The sequence below is a fragment of the Homalodisca vitripennis genome, chromosome 2, assembly GCF_021130785.1.
Source record: "Homalodisca vitripennis isolate AUS2020 chromosome 2, UT_GWSS_2.1, whole genome shotgun sequence".
Taxonomy (NCBI): Eukaryota; Metazoa; Arthropoda; class Insecta; order Hemiptera; family Cicadellidae; genus Homalodisca; species Homalodisca vitripennis.
Window position 1 is genome coordinate 11,745,027 of NC_060208.1, and position 17,073 is coordinate 11,762,099.

General features: G+C 37.9%; 1 protein-coding gene across 1 annotated transcript in view; it reads right to left on the reverse strand.

The window, feature by feature from the left end:
- LOC124355534 overlaps window positions 1-17,073 on the reverse strand; it is a 248,782-nt gene that overhangs the window by 126,614 nt on the left and 105,095 nt on the right. The gene's annotated exons all lie outside the window — the stretch shown is intronic.

Consider the following 17,073-nt stretch of genomic DNA (forward strand, 5'->3'; position numbering starts at 1 on the left):
CCCTAGATAAAAATTTCCACATAGAGTGTTCTTTAATCTATAATAACATCTTAACAGCAGCGTATTCACGTACTAAAGGCATTAAATGGTTTTTATGACAAAAACGAATTTTATTTACATTTAATTTGGGTGAAAACATGGGTTGAAAGTGGACTTACTGGAAACATGCAGATTTCAAAATTTTCTGGGCGTATAAGAGTTTTGGATCCTAGAAATATTACCATTGCTTGGATATAACTTTCGGATAAATGTCACACTTTCGGTTTTTATAAATTACAAACAAATCTCTATATATTATTGTAAGGGATATAATAATGTACGAGACATCAACATTGAAAATTATCACGCAAACAGAAAAAAAACCCGTGATTTGGATATCTAAAATCTAAATTGTGATTTTTGACAGTTATTGATAACTACAGTGCGTGCCACGGTGGTAAGCGTGTTGGAGAGGTAGTTCAAGAGAGATAGTAAATACCCCCACCACAATTCCCCTACGTCAATTGTGTACAGTATCTTCATAAGCTAACTCCCATATTCACTTTCGATTCACATTGATTACAAGAATATGTAAACATTGTAAAAATCATCAAAAATCTGCTTTAGTCGAAAACAAATATGATTTTGTTTCCTGCAAGATGATGATTACATAAGATGATTGTACTTGTTGTGTCAACATCACATGAAATGGGAATGCTAGTGGCTGTTCTTACTTCTTCACTAAACACTACATATTAAGTCTCATGGACCAGACAACCTTTATACATATTGTAAATAGAGGATTCACTGTCCTTCTTAGACTAAAATTTATACATTTGTTTTTATCAACATCAAATCTTGTGTCAACATCACATAAAATATCAATGATAGTGGCTTCTGTAACCTCTTCACTAAACGCTACACAAATTGCATCTCATGAACCGGACAATCTTTTTACATATTGTAAATAATGGATTGACTATCCTTCTTTAGCTGTAACTTAATTTGGTTTTCTGAACATCACATCTTGCTTTGTAAACCACCATCAAGTGGCAATTAAATCATAATTCAAAACAGTATTTTGTGCCGCCTGACGTCATGGTGGCCATCTATAATGTGTACTAGATTATACCGTATAGAAGCTCTACCAAAGAAAAGTAAAAAAGTTGTGCCAAAAGAGCAAACGAGATCGTAATTTCTATGTGAAGAGAGGCTTTCAAACAGCGTTCCGTAACACATTTCACACAGTACAACGATGAGCAAAACGAGGTGGGAAATTTTAAGGAGGAGGTGTCGAGGAAACAGCCGGAGAAGTGGAGCAACTGAAACAACTATTAAACATTTCTACTCAAAAGTTTTCAGTCACAACAGCGAAAGCTTAGTTGAATACGGGTTAAAGTTTTTTTATCCAGTATCCATATTGTTATCCATTTTTAACAATCACTGTTCCTTGATGAAAATGCGTGCTTTAAATTATGTACGAATTGCAAAACCATTCATGAGATATTCACATATCATCCTACATATGAGTCTTACCAATTTTGAAAATCATATAGTTTCTGTTTAAAAAATGGCATTAATATATGATAGTGTGCAGTCGAACATTTCTGTAACAGAAATCTGCTTGGGCGAGATCAAACATGAAAACCAAAGGACGTTTGAATTATTCATTTTAAGCGGTAGGAGGGAAATCGAGGCTCTTCAGTCATTGAACAGAGTATTTTTTAAAGATATATTTGTTGATACAGTATTTTAAATCGTACAAGGATGTTGTAGACAGTGGAGACTGTATATATTAACAACAAATACAGTTAAAACAACCACAGTACAGTACAGTGTGTTCGAATTCATTTCTTCCACAGCTGTGGTAATTAGAGAAAATGTCGCAGAGTCTGGGATGGTATTCTACAATGAAACCTAATTAAGTTCACCATTTCCATGTTCACGATTAATTCAATTGTTTGGGATGCTACGGTTGAAATAGATTGTAACTGTTTTCCAGTTGAGATTATAATTACGTTGCGTAATGTTCTTGATTTGTAAGTATTTAAAAATGATAGCATAAGTTGGTAAAATTATGGTTGTTAAACAATTTTACAGCTGAAAATAGTTTGCTGTAACTAGAATTAAAAGCAAAACAAAAGATACGTTAGATGGGTAATCGTAATGAGTACATTTGCATTTAAGTGTGACTAAGATTAAAAACATATATCAAAGTTTAAAACACTTGGTGGTTATGGTGATGTTTCTAACCACTGCAATGTGAAAAAACAAGTAGGAAACAGCTCCAGGAACAGTTAGATCCATTACAGTTTTTTTGGGTCAAATAAATGGGTTAATTCTTTGTTTGAAGTTTACTTTTGACGATGGAAAGATTGTGAAGGAAACAGGATTTTTCCCAAACATTTGCCATCGTTTAGTGAAACAAAAAATCAGTAATACTACGTATTACGTTAAAACGGTTAGTAAATACACAAACAAATTGTAACATCTTAAGTAATAAAAGAAACTCAATAAAGTGTTTTAGGTCTAGTTTTAATATTAGCAATACCTGGGAAAATTACATTTTATTGTTTAAAAAATTACGAAAAATGACGATTTAAACCTATAAATTGATTATGGCTTGTTTTAAACCATTGAACGACGGTTCGCAACACACTGTGAGTAGGGATAATTCACTTTATCCTTCGACTCACTGCCTTCACAATATTTACAGTTTCTACACGAATATTTCCGTACATACATTTTTTTTAACTTGGTGTCTGGATTTTACACAAATTCAAATTCAAATTCCTTTAATGTCGTAATACAACTTTTGCTGTATGACAAAGTCAAGTACATGCTGTATATACATAGCTTATAAAGTAAAACAATAAAAACACAATGGTTATACAACAGTAAATATTATACTAAATTTTATTTTTATTAGTCTACATAATTATAATTATTGTAAAAAAAACTAAAAATGTAAAACGAGTGACAACTTTACAATTGTCAGTTTATGCCCGATTAAAAAGAAGTTTACAATTCCAACTAATAATGCAAGAAAAACAAAACAAAAAATCAAAAACATTATTATACTAGAAACTCTCCCACCGTGTAAAAACAACCCGCCACTAAATGCTCCTTTAGTTTTCTTTTAAATTCTTCCTTATTTTTGATGCACTTCAGCGGTTCAGGAAGTCTCCAAAAGCACCTGGCACCGACATTGTGCGGTAAACTCGCTGCCCAAACGGTCTTGTGTGGAGTTTGGCGGAGGTTTACTCGAGCCCGGGTGTTGTGCTCGTGTACTGCGGATCCATCAGTAACTGCTACACTGTTAAATTTTGCAAACATTATTGTTTCTAATATATACAATGACGGTAGCGTTAAGAGGTTCAATTCTTTAAAAGCAATTTTGCATTATTCTCGTTTTTTCAGTCCAGCGAGTACACGAACAGCACGCTTTTGCAACACAAACACTCTATTAATTTGTGCTAGTGTAGCTGAGCCCCAGACCAGCAGGCCATATCTCAAGGCGAGACTCAACGAGAGAGCAGTATACAAGTTTAAGAAGAAACTTGTTACGGTATTTGGCAAGTTGGGACATTAGGAATACAGTCAATTAGGAATACAGTCGAAGACAGCGACTGGCATACACGGTTGATATGAGTACGCCAGCTGAGGTCATCATCTATTTGTACACCCAAATATTTGACATGAGCGTATTATGAATACATGAGGCTACAGCCTTGACAACTACAAGATACCAAGCTACATGATGCTAAGAATTTGTCCGCAGTTCTAGCAAACAAGACCAAGTTTCCTGCTACGCATATGGCTTAAAAGAAATTTTGGCTTATGAACTGTTTCTCTTACCTCAGAATGTGATCCATGGTATCGAAAATCTTTGTTGCCGTCAATTTAAAGGAGCGAAAATTGGTTTCTTGTTCATTCCTTTTTTGATGACCTAGCTTTTGAAGTTAACACCTTGACGACATTCATATTGACTTGTTGACAGAAACAAGCAATTAAACTGTATATCTACGCCGTCTCTTGAGAGAATTGAACGCAATATAATCAATATAATTGATTAATTAGCTAACGATAGTAGCCACCTCAGTCACCGCTGTTAGACCACACTATTGTGGACAGGTTAATTGTGTTCGAAATGAAAGGCGTTATCGATGCATCTAGTTTTGGATACCAAAGAAAGATCTGGAAAAAGATCGAAAAAGCTAAAGAAGGTTACACAAAGAGACTTTAAACGTTTAACGCTACAAACGCTGTCGAAGAAACAATTCAGATTGATTGGAAGCCCCCGAAATGATATGGTCCTACGTAGTAATATCGATGATATTGACAAGTAAATTACATGTAATATAGTTCGTGTGTATTAAAAACAAGCACCGACTGCTTGTAAAAGAGTTACGCGAAGAAAATCTCCTTGAAAGCTCAGTTGACTGAAAAGATAAGCGTGAAAAAATAAGCTCTGGATTAAATACTGGAAGACAAGAATCAGTGCATATTGGGAAACAAGCATTAAAATTTAATTAAATATAATAATATTGCAAAAAATAATTTTTAAAGAAAAGTTTTACAGAAATATACATTCCAGCGATCTGTGGAAATCTCTGAAAGAGTGTGAGGTGGTTAAGAGCGAGAATAATAAACACAAACCAGATGAAATCGGAACAAATGAAATCAACAAATATTTTGTTAACATGGGAAATGAAGCTGAAGCGAATAACGATGTCATCAATTATTTCAAACAGAGGCAAAGAATAGTACCAAAGCACAATAATTTAAGTTTTATTTTTCTCTCAGACAGTGACGTTAAATCGTCACTGAACCAAAACAAATTTTCATCGACTGGAAAGCGATGGCTTTTCTATACGAATTGTAAAGGCTGTGACTCCGTATGCATTTACAGCCATTAGTCATCACACCAATAAATCGCTAGAAAATTCGGCCTATGGGAGTAGCATTCAAAGAAAACAATATCCACAAAATATGACTCCCACAGTACTCATTTATCGGGAACCACAGCACTTGTGTGAGGATCTGATGTAGAAATATTTCCAAGGTCTACGATTTGCAGGGCTCTGGCTATCTGCATGACTCACACAGTACTGGTTTATCGGGAACCACAGCACTTGTGTGAGGATCTGATGTATAAATGTTTCCAAGTTCTACCAATTGTAGGATTCTGACCATCTGCATGACTCACACAGTACAGATTTATCGGGAACCACAGCACTTATGTGAGGATCTGATGTAGAAATATTTACAAGGTCTTAGATTTGCTGGATTCTGGCTATCTGCATGACTCACACAGTACAGATTTATCGGGAACCACAGCACTTATGTGAGGATCTGATGTAGAAATATTTCCAAGGTCTTCGATTTGCAGGATTCTGGCTATCTGCATGACTCACACAGTACAGATTTATCGGGAACCACAGCACTTATGTGAGTAACTAATGTAGAAATGTTTCCAGTGGGTACAATTCACATGAATTCTGACTAGCTGCATGACTCACACAGTACAGATTTATCGGGAACCACAGCACTTATGTGAGGATCTGATGTAGAAATATTTACAAGGTCTTCGATTTGCAGGATTCTGGCTATCTGCATGGCTCACACAGTACAGATTTATCGGGAACCACAGCACTTATGTGAGTAACTAATGTAGAAATGTTTCCAGTGGGTACAATTCACATGATTCTGACTAGCTGCATGACTCACACAGTACAGATTTATCGGGAACCACAGCACTTATGTGAGTAAATAATGTAGAAATGTTTCCATTGGATACGATTTGCAGGATTCTGACTAGCTGCATGACTCACACAGTACAGATTTATCGGGAACCACAGCACTTATGTGAGTAACTAATGTAGAAATGATTCCATTGGATACGATTTGCAGGATTCTGACTAGCTGCATGACTCACACAGTACAGATTTATCGGGAACCACAGCACTTATGTGAGTAACTAATGTAGAAATGTTTCCAGTGGGTACAATTCACAGGATTCTGACTAGCTGCATGACTCACACAGTACAGATTTATCGGGAACCACAGCACTTATGTGAGTAACTAATGTAGAAATGTTTCCATTGGATACGATTTGCAGGATTCTGACTAGCTGCATGACTCACACAGTACAGATTTATCGGGTACCACAGCACTTATGTGAGGATGTAATATAGTGGAATGATGTCTTACAACTCCATAATTACTGTCAGCTTCACTTACCACGCTTAACCTGGCAGGAAGGTGTTCTTCCTAATTTGGGCCGATTATATTATAATGGCAAACTTTTTTGGATTTTAATATTTGTCAGTGCATTAAACAACGATACCATTAGATTAAAGCGTATTTAATCAAAGTTATTTTTATTTATTTATTTTCTTAAGTACCTAATGTTAGAGGAGATTTTTGTATCTCGATTTGCGATTTGTTTATCAGAATATAATATTATGATACAGGCAATTAGGTTAATTGTAGTGTTAGTTACCTTAAAGTGTTGCCAATAGTTAATTAAAACAGGCCATTTTCCATGTTTAGTTATATTTATTAAATGAACTTTTAATTAATAAAATAATCTTTAGATAAATAAAATTATCTGAAATAAAATTACATCTATATTGAATTTTGTAAACCATAATTCCGCAGTAGAAGATAGCAGATGTGACAGCAGGGTGTATCATTCTGGCATGTACAGTAACAGAGACAGGTATCAGTCATGTCACCTTGTGCCAAGACTGCAGATGTGACAGCAGGGTGTATCATTCTGGCATGTACAGTAACAGAGACAGGTATCAGTCATGTCACCTTGTGCCAAGACTGCAGAGGTGACAGCAGGGTGTATCATTCTGGCATGTACAGTAACAGAGACAGGTATCAGTCATGTCACCTTGTGCCAAGACTGCAGAGGTGACAGCAGGGTGTATCATTCTGGCATGTACAGTAACAGAGACAGGTATCAGTCATGTCACCTTGTGCCAAGACTGCAGAGGTAACAGCAGGGTGTATCATTCTGGCATGTACAGTAACAGAGACAGGTATCAGTCATGTCACCTTGTGCCAAGACTGCAGAGGTGACAGCAGGGTGTATCATTCTGGCATGTACAGTAACAGAGACAGGTATCAGTCATGTCACCTTGTGCCAAGACTGCAGAGGTAACAGCAGGGTGTATCATTCTGGCATGTACAGTAACAGAGACAGGTATCAGTCGTGTCACCTTGTGCCAAGACTGCAGAGCTAACAGCAGGGTGTATCATTCTGGCATGTACAGTAACAGAGACAGGTATCAGTCATGTCACCTTGTGCCAAGACTGCAGATGTGACAGCAGGGTGTATCATTCTGGCATGTACAGTAACAGAGACAGGTATCAGTCATGTCACCTTGTGCCAAGACTGCAGAGGTAACAGCAGGGTGTATCATTCTGGCATGTACAGTAACAGAGACAGGTATCAGTCATGTCACCTTGTGCCAAGACTGCAGAGGTAACAGCAGGGTGTATCATTCTGGCATGTACAGTAACAGAGACAGGTATCAGTCGTGTCACCTTGTGCCAAGACTGCAGAGGTAACAGCAGGGTGTATCATTCTGGCATGTACACTAACAGAGACAGGTATCAGTCATGTCACCTTGTGCCAAGACTGCAGAGGTAACAGCAGGGTGTATCATTCTGGCATGTACAGTAACAGAGACAGGTATCAGTCATGTCACCTTGTGCCAAGACTGCAGAGGTAACAGCAGGGTGTATCATTCTGGCATGTACAGTAACAGAGACAGGTATCAGTCATGTCACCTTGTGCCAAGACTGCAGATGTGACAGCAGGGTGTATCATTCTGGCATGTACAGTAACAGAGACAGGTATCAGTCATGTCACCTTGTGCCAAGACTGCAGAGGTAACAGCAGGGTGTATCATTCTGGCATGTACAGTAACAGAGACAGGTATCAGTCGTGTCACCTTGTGCCAAGACTGCAGAGGTAACAGCAGGGTGTATCATTCTGGCATGTACAGTAACAGAGACAGGTATCAGTCATGTCACCTTAGGCTCAGACTGCAGAGGTGACAGCAGGGTGTATCATTCTGGCATGTACAGTAACAGAGACAGGTATCAATCATGTCACCTTGTGCCAAGACTGCAAAGGTGACAGCAGGGTGTATCATTCTGGCATGTACAGTAACAGAGACAGGTATCAGTCATGTCACCTTGTGCAAAGACTGCGGAGGTAACAGCAGGGTGTATCATTCTGGCATGTACAGTAACAGAGACAGGTATCAATCATGTCACCTTGTGCAAAGACTGCGGAGGTAACAGCAGGGTGTATCATTCTGGCATGTACAGTAACAGAGACAGGTATCAGTCATGTCACCTTGTGCCAAGACTGCAGAGGTGACAGCAGGGTGTATCATTCTGGCATGTACAGTAACAGAGACAGGTATCAGTCATGTCACCTTGTGCCAAGACTGCGGAGGTGACAGCAGGGTGTATCATTCTGGCATGTACAGTAACAGAGACAGGTATCAGTCATGTCACCTTGTGCCAAGACTGCGGAGGTGACAGCAGGGTGTATCATTCTGGCATGTACAGTAACAGAGACAGGTATCAGTCATGTCACCTTGTGCCAAGACTGCGGAGGTGACAGCAGGGTGTATCATTCTGGCATGTACAGTAACAGAGACAGGTATCAGTCATGTCACCTTGTGCCAAGACTGCAAAGGTGACAGCAGGGTGTATCATTCTGGCATGTACAGTAACAGAGACAGGTATCAGTCATGTCACCTTGTGCCAAGACTGCAGAGGTGACAGCAGGGTGTATCATTCTGGCATGTACAGTAACAGAGACAGGTATCAGTCATGTCACCTTGTGCCAAGACTGCGGAGGTGACAGCAGGGTGTATCATTCTGGCATGTACAGTAACAGAGACAGGTATCAGTCATGTCACCTTGTGCCAAGACTGCAGAGGTGACAGCAGGGTGTATCATTCTGGCATGTACAGTAACAGAGACAGGTATCAGTCATGTCACCTTGTGCCAAGACTGCAGAGGTGACAGCAGGGTGTATCATTCTGGCATGTACAGTAACAGAGACAGGTATCAGTCATGTCACCTTGTGCCAAGACTGCAGAGGTGACAGCAGGGTGTATCATTCTGGCATGTACAGTAACAGAGACAGGTATCAGTCATGTCACCTTGTGCCAAGACTGCAGAGGTGACAGCAGGGTGTATCATTCTGGCATGTACAGTAACAGAGACAGGTATCAGTCATGTCACCTTGTGCCAAGACTGCAGAGGTGACAGCAGGGTGTATCATTCTGGCATGTACAGTAACAGAGACAGGTATCAGTCATGTCACCTTGTGCCAAGACTGCAGAGGTGACAGCAGGGTGTATCATTCTGGCATGTACAGTAACAGAGACAGGTATCAGTCATGTCACCTTGTGCCAAGACTGCAGAGGTGACAGCAGGGTGTATCATTCTGGCATGTACAGTAACAGTGACAGGTATCAGTCATGTCACCTTGTGCCAAGACTGCAGAGGTGACAGCAGGGTGTATCATTCTGGCATGTACAGTAACAGAGACAGGTATCAGTCATGTCACCTTGTGCCAAGACTGCAAAGGTGACAGCAGGGTGTATCATTCTGGCATGTACAGTAACAGAGACAGGTATCTGTCATGTCACCTTGTGCCAAGACTGCAAAGGTGACAGCAGGGTGTATCATTCTGGCATGTACAGTAACAGAGACAGGTATCAGTCATGTCACCTTGTGCCAAGACTGCAGAGGTGACAGCAGGGTGTATCATTCTGGCATGTACAGTAACAGAGACAGGTATCAGTCATGTCACCTTGTGCCAAGACTGCAGAGGTGACAGCAGGGTGTATCATTCTGGCATGTACAGTAACAGAGACAGGTATCAATCATGTCACCTTGTGCCAAAACTGCAAAGGTGACAGCAGGGTGTATCATTCTGGCATGTACAGTAACAGAGACAGGTATCAGTCATGTCACCTTGTGCCAAGACTGCAGAGGTGACAGCAGGGTGTATCATTCTGGCATGTACAGTAACAGAGCTGTATGTAATCAGAGGTCGGGACTCGGCCAGACGTGTTTTCCAATATCTATAAAAGACATTACTGAGGATTGTATTGGACAATAAATCAGACCGAAACGACAATGCTTTCCGCCTTTATGTTCTTTGCGGCTTAATGCGCTATTTTTGGGTTTAATTCTATCCCGGAGTGGATCTTTATTCTAGAAATTCGTTATAGAATACAATTTTTTAAAGAAGGAAAAACTTCCACTTCGATGTGGAGGATTTGACTAAAACATATATTATTAAATATAAAAACAGTTCCAAATATAGTAGCAAAAGGTAGTAAGATAGGTATTATAATCTATTTAAAATTTTATACAGATAGGAACGTACGTACACTTAAAATTATATACTTTGAAACTATTTTATCCATTCAAAGTTTTGAAACTTGTAAGTATTGATATTGATTGTATTTGGTTCAATACTCGTGAATTATAGAGATTTTATCGTCTATTCTAAGCTAATACAGATAATGGTAGTCAAATTTAAAGTTTATGAGTGAAAGTTTTAAGTTAATATTAAGGTCATCACTTCCAAGAGAAAAGCGTCTATGTAATTCGTTACATATAATTGATGCTATATAAAACAGCCTAGCCGCTAATCTCCTTTGGATTTTTAGTCAGCCTGTAAAATAGTCTTCAAACACTAGTTTTACACCTCTATATTGAAAGGCCAAGACCCTACTACCCTCATGCTTTCCCAACAACAGGAAAAGAAACATTTTTCGTGAACATTAACGCTCTAATTGATGGCTTCGGTTACCAAAGAACTCGAGTTTAAGTCAACTAAACCATACATACATAAAATATCATATTAGTTACATATAATATAAATAAATAAATAAATAAATATATATATATATATATACATATATACATTTTCAGATTTTAGTGACATTTTTAAGAACTGAAATTAACTTATCACAATTAATTATGATTGTTGATACCGGCTGTAAACGATTATTTCAACAAATGTTTATACAGTTTATAAAACCAGTACTATCCAAGGGTTATTTTTATAAATGTCTATTTAAATATTTTTTGCTCATAAATTAAAAATATCAATTTTTCCATACAACTCGATTAAAATTATCGGTTTTTCTAAAACTTACAATTATAGAGAAGGCAAGGCATATTCTACTTATTTTATTACAATTATAAGTTCCATGTGTTATATATGTTTTTATTAATTTATATTCCATTATATAGACCTATATATAAACGTTTTGAAGTTTCACGAGCTTTGCAAGATAATAAAACGCTTATTTTATATAAATAGTTATTTTTAGTATTCATCAATAAAATACCAAATATTAAATACGATTATTAAAAAAATGAATATATTTATTTTAATCTTTAATTTCTACTCTGATAATATACTACATGCCAGAGTGCTTCTATAATAGTAATTATATTCCCTAATAATTTGAGTATGATTATCTGGAAAATTTACATAACATATCCCTCATAATAAAGAGTAGGCTATGAATTATACTTTCCACCGTGTTGAAAATTAGAAATTTCTAGAGCTATGAAGAACTATTCAAGATACATAGTATCCATGATAGCTCGATTGGGCCGAGCTATAAAAAGGTTTGGGTACAAGAACTGCGAAGGGAGTTGGAGAAAGGCGGTAGAAAACTACGGCCGATAGAAAACATAATGTTGGAAGTTGCCGGCTGAGGGAGTCGTAACTTAAAAGAAACGCGAACCTTTGACCCACACTGTCGTGAAACACACTTTATGACAGCGCTTCGCTCATTTTTGCCGGGTTTAGGCCGAAGATTCCTCTATGCAGTTTTATAATTTCTTAATTTAATATAAAAATGTATAAGAACATGCACCATTTACCTTTATTATTGACTGAGCACTCGTGGGGCTGGGAAAATGTCATACGTGTCTATCCACACGATAAAAAAGGAACTGACATATAAGGTTTTGAATTTTCCATGAAGCTTTATTTCTATATGTCGAACACTGACTTTGATTATGGTGCACGTCTATGGGATTTTGCTGAGCGCTAGCGAATAATTTTACAATGGTCCTGTGGGAAAACATGATGGCAACGAGTAATTAGCAGAGAAACAAATTTGTAAAAAACCTTATTTTATTATGCTCGTTAGAGTTTTTAATTATATATTATCAGTTACCCAAATCACCCCAACACATTTTGCATTATTTTATGGCGACTGACTGAATATACTTTTATATTTAAACACTGATATGAAAACATATTTAATGAAAAACAAATTTAAATTAAATAATCTGTAGGCTTGACATTTTTTCATGAAACTTCATTTTTTTCGTAGACTAGAAAGAGTTCTATGATTTTTCACGTTCAACGAATTTAGACGAGCGTCGTTAAATCCTATCACACAGTAGGCTGACATAATTTCTCTTTTGTTTATGGAAATGTAAAAGTTTCTTTGCCGTATGATTGTCTACCATTATGTCGGTCAATAATAAAATGAGATATAGACTTGACATTTTGCACTAAACCTCAGCGAAGCCTGTAAAGCGACACGTGGTGTGGCACACTCCTACCTTGTTTATTATTGAAATTAAAATTGTACGATGTAGACATAGTGTATAGTGTTAATTGTATAGCTGTGCACTTCGCTAAACTGTGTGCACACAAATTAGTAGTAAAATACTTGCAGTTCCTAAATATTTAAGTAATAACTACAAGTAAACTTTATGTTTAAAACAAGGAAGAACACTAAGATGAACAACTTTGTGATTAGCCACCATTTAACGTATCTTATGAAAGCGCAAGTTAACGTTATATTCTAAATAATACCTACACGTAATGATGGCAATGAAAGAGAAACAGAGGAGAGAAATTATCAAATTAGGCTGTAGAGTTAAACAGATAAGCAGATTGAAAACAAAAGGAACAGTGACAGACAACTATTCCGTTCCTTTGTGTAAAGTTTGTTGTTTTGTTGTTGGCGATGGAAGGTTTGAAACGTGCAAAGGATAATTTTGAAAGGATCCTTTGAACTATTAAATTATTGTAAGTTGAGTAGGAAATTTAAAGTATAAATAACTCTTTTAATAGTTACACATTTTTTTATAAACAAATATGCATTATATTTATACACATTTCCAAAATACATCAGTACACTTTTAGGAATAATATTACTATCAATAAATAATCGTCCTCGCGTATTTATTTGTCTATTGGACTGTTTTTCTGTTATAAAACTGTTTTTATTTGTAATTTTAATTTACAAAATGTTTGGAATTTAACATCTGAATACGAGGACGTTTAGTATTAAAATTTTCAATATCCGTACTATTCTGTTTGGTGAGTATGACGTAACATTATAACATTGGAAATGACGTAAATTTTATGATTACGTAAAGAATGAATGCAGTAGTCATTCCGTTAGTAATTTTGTTACAGTACCTTGTATATGCATAGGGTAAAATATATGCCGATCGAACATAATGGAAGTATTTATTTAAATTTTAACTATATTTTTTATGTGTTTAGAATAGGTTTTTTATTCATAAGACCGGTGTTAAACTTTGTTTGAAAATTGTATTTAAATTAAATATTTGAACACTGCAATGCCTTTATTTTATGTACATATCCCAAAATACCTCCTAACAGAAGTAAATGGGGAAATTAGGGCCAGTGAAGGTTTTAAGACTTCCATTCAGAGATTTTAACCTTTTACTTAACGTGTATCCATTTAGACAGAACATCCTGATTGTGTATGTTGTCAATAGAACACAACACTCATATTGACAGTTGCCAAGCCACCTAAACTTGAATGATACACAAGTAAGTGGTGCAAGTATGAATGTTGCAGATGCTGGATGTTACCACATGTAATGAATGTGGAACTAATGGATGAGGTGGTGATTAATCATGCTAATGCTGGGTAATGAGCTTCACTTAGTGGCCATCTGGCCGTTCATTCACTTTCATTGTTGGTATTTGTTCAGGTTTAAAACAGATCTCTGAGCGTTTAACGTACTTTTAGCGATAAATTAGGTTAATTCAGGTTTGGCAATCAGGCGATATAAAACATCGTACTTTCAGTTAGAGTAGAGATAGCACAGGTTCAAATCCTGTCTGTGATTATCGCATTTTTTTATCAGTTCCTTCGACCCTGTACTTGTACAGACTCTCCTCAAATGACTACCACAAAGCAAGAACAAGCATTTTGTGTTTTCTTGTCATACTGATAAAAACTTGTTAGTGTTCAAAGGAACTTTCGGTTAAAAGCCAGAAAAGATTTTCACCGTAGAGCTTCCTGCATGAGATTTGGTGTTTTTTGCCAAAAAGTTAAATTCACTTATGACCTTTCACAGAGTACAAAAGACGTTGAGGAGAGAATTTAGATTATCTCCATAGCTGGCTGAAGTCTTAGTGGTATTGGAGTCAACACTAACTGATTTGTATTAAAAAGTAATAACCATAAAAATATTAATCAAAAATATATATTTATAAGCAAATTCAACTGTTACTAACCCATGGGTCTTGTTCATAGAATAAGCATTGTACACTAACTTTTCATCAATGTTTTGTGTCTTAAATATAAACACAAAATGTGTTGTATTGTACGCTGTCTCTATGCGTAATCGTTCTTGAAAATAATTATAAACCTTGAACTCAGTAAAATAAATAATTCATAAGTTGTATGTACTAACACCAATACTTTTCTACAAATGGTTGCAACGACCCTTATTCGTCCCCGTCCTTATTCCTCGCCCTTTCTAATAGAAACTCTGTTTGCCGGGGTTCGGATTCCCTTATTGCCCTTGACCTTTTTATTTTCCGCCTTCCGCTATTACCGTCGTCCTGTTGTTCCTAACTTATTTTATCTCAGCGTCCACTCCCACGGTCCTACGTCTAGCTCTACACTCTTCATTTTCTTTAACTCTCGCCTAAACACCCCTACACGCCCATCTAATTCCTATATCCCATACGTCCTGCAGCGCCGCTTTACACAAGTCGGCAGATTTTTCCCTATGCCTACGGACCCCTTACGACCCCATCCCTACAATAAAGAATACCGTGGAGTCTTCAGAAACGCCAGCGCCGCCATTTCAAACAGGTTGGAATAAGCAGACCATATAGCCCTATGGAGAGATGTTGCCGTCACCGCAGCTATTCCCCTCGTACAATATTGAGGGTTCTGCGCATGCGCCAACCCGGTTGCTATTTAAGGGAGACCATCACAAGTACAGCTCATTCGTTCTTGGGAGAACACCACAGGAAGCTCTCCGTTCCTCAAAACCCGACCACGCTTCGCGACTAACAGGTAAGAAAATCACCTTGTGCTAGAGCAATTCCCCGCTAAAGCAATCCAAGCGGAACTTTTCGTCCTCCGCTCGAGAAATTCGAGTGCCTCCATTCCCTCGCCTGCTAGAGAAATCCCAGAAGAACCTTTACGCCCTGTGCTAGAGCAATCCGAGTGCCTCTTCGTCTTTCCCCGCTAGAGCATTCCAAGCGGAACTTTTTCGTCCTGCGCTAGAGAAATCCGAGTGCCTCCATCCCATCGCCTACAAGAGCAATCCAAGCGGAACCTTTCGCCCTGCGCTAGAGCAATCCGAGCGCCTCTTTCTCTGACCCCGCAAGAGAAATCCAAGCGGAACCTTTCGTCCTGCGCTAGAGCAATCCGACCTCGTGTTTTTCTTTCCTCGCTAGAGAAATCCAAGCAGAACTTTTCGTCCTGCGCTAGAGAAATCCGAATGCCTCTATCCCCTTGCCTGCTAGAACAATCCAAGCGGAACCTTTCGCCCTGCGCTAGAGCAATCTGAGCGCCTCTTTCTCTGTCCCCGCAAGAGAAATCCAAGCGGAATCTTTCGTCCTGCGCTAGAAAAATCCGTGCGCCTCTATCCCCTCACCCGCTAGAGCATTCCATGCGGAACCTTTCACCCTGCGCTAGAGCAATCCGAGCGTCTCTTTCTCTTCTCCCGCTAGAGAAATTGCAACAGAATCTTAATTCTTTTTGGTAGCCTCTTTCCCAACGCTTTTGTTTCCAAATTCTTCTTGTCCATACTCCATCCTCATACCCTATTTGGAGCCTGGGCTGTGATGATACCGAGCGTTCGTATTGAGTCCACTTAGGTTGACTCTGCTCTCAATCTGAGCCTTTGATTTTTCCATTCTAACTACCTTCTCCCGACACCTGGAATACTTTACCCCATTTCACGACTGAGAATATCTGAGTCAGTTGCGATACGTTTCGTCGAAAAATGTCGTTACAAGGTTATTAATTAGTTCTTGTATACGAAGAACATTTGTGAGATGTGCTATTTCAAGGAAGCAAAATACTAAATTATTGGTCTGGCAGGATAGACGAATATTGCTCTATATAAGTCTACGTAACAAGCTTGGCAGCTTAGTGGAATCGCCACACTGTGCAGCTGTGGAACTTTGCTGTGTGGAACATTGTGACCATCAGGTGGCTGGTAATCTTTAACTTAAAACTTAAACTTAAATCTAAACACGGTGAAACTCCTGTTAGACAAACCCTTCCCCAAACCTTAATCTGCAGAGTTTTACACATCCGAGATTTAAGTTTAATTTTAAGTTTTAAGTTAAAGATTACCAGCCACCTGATGGTCACAATTTTCCACACAGCAAAGTTGATACATTACATCGGACTAGGTCTATTGAACACCAATCAGGCAAGGGCTGCACTGACCATGAAAGCTGCTGGTTCAAACAGTTTCTTCAAAGGTTATCAAAACATCGACAGCTTTAGACAGTTATGTTAAATGTAACATGCTATTTACAGTCTGATAGTATCTTATACTCATGGAAATTGTGTAAATTATAGCAATTAGTATTGCGAGAATCTCTTCAAGCAATATAAAGAGAATAGTCGGTTCATTTCATGGTCGACGGTGATGGTACCAAGTGCTTCAACCACAAACAGAATTTGAATCTACGCTATCTCTATCCCAGATGCAAAGTTCGACGCTTTGGATCATGAGGCCAGCGAACATCTCGAACCAGAAAATAAC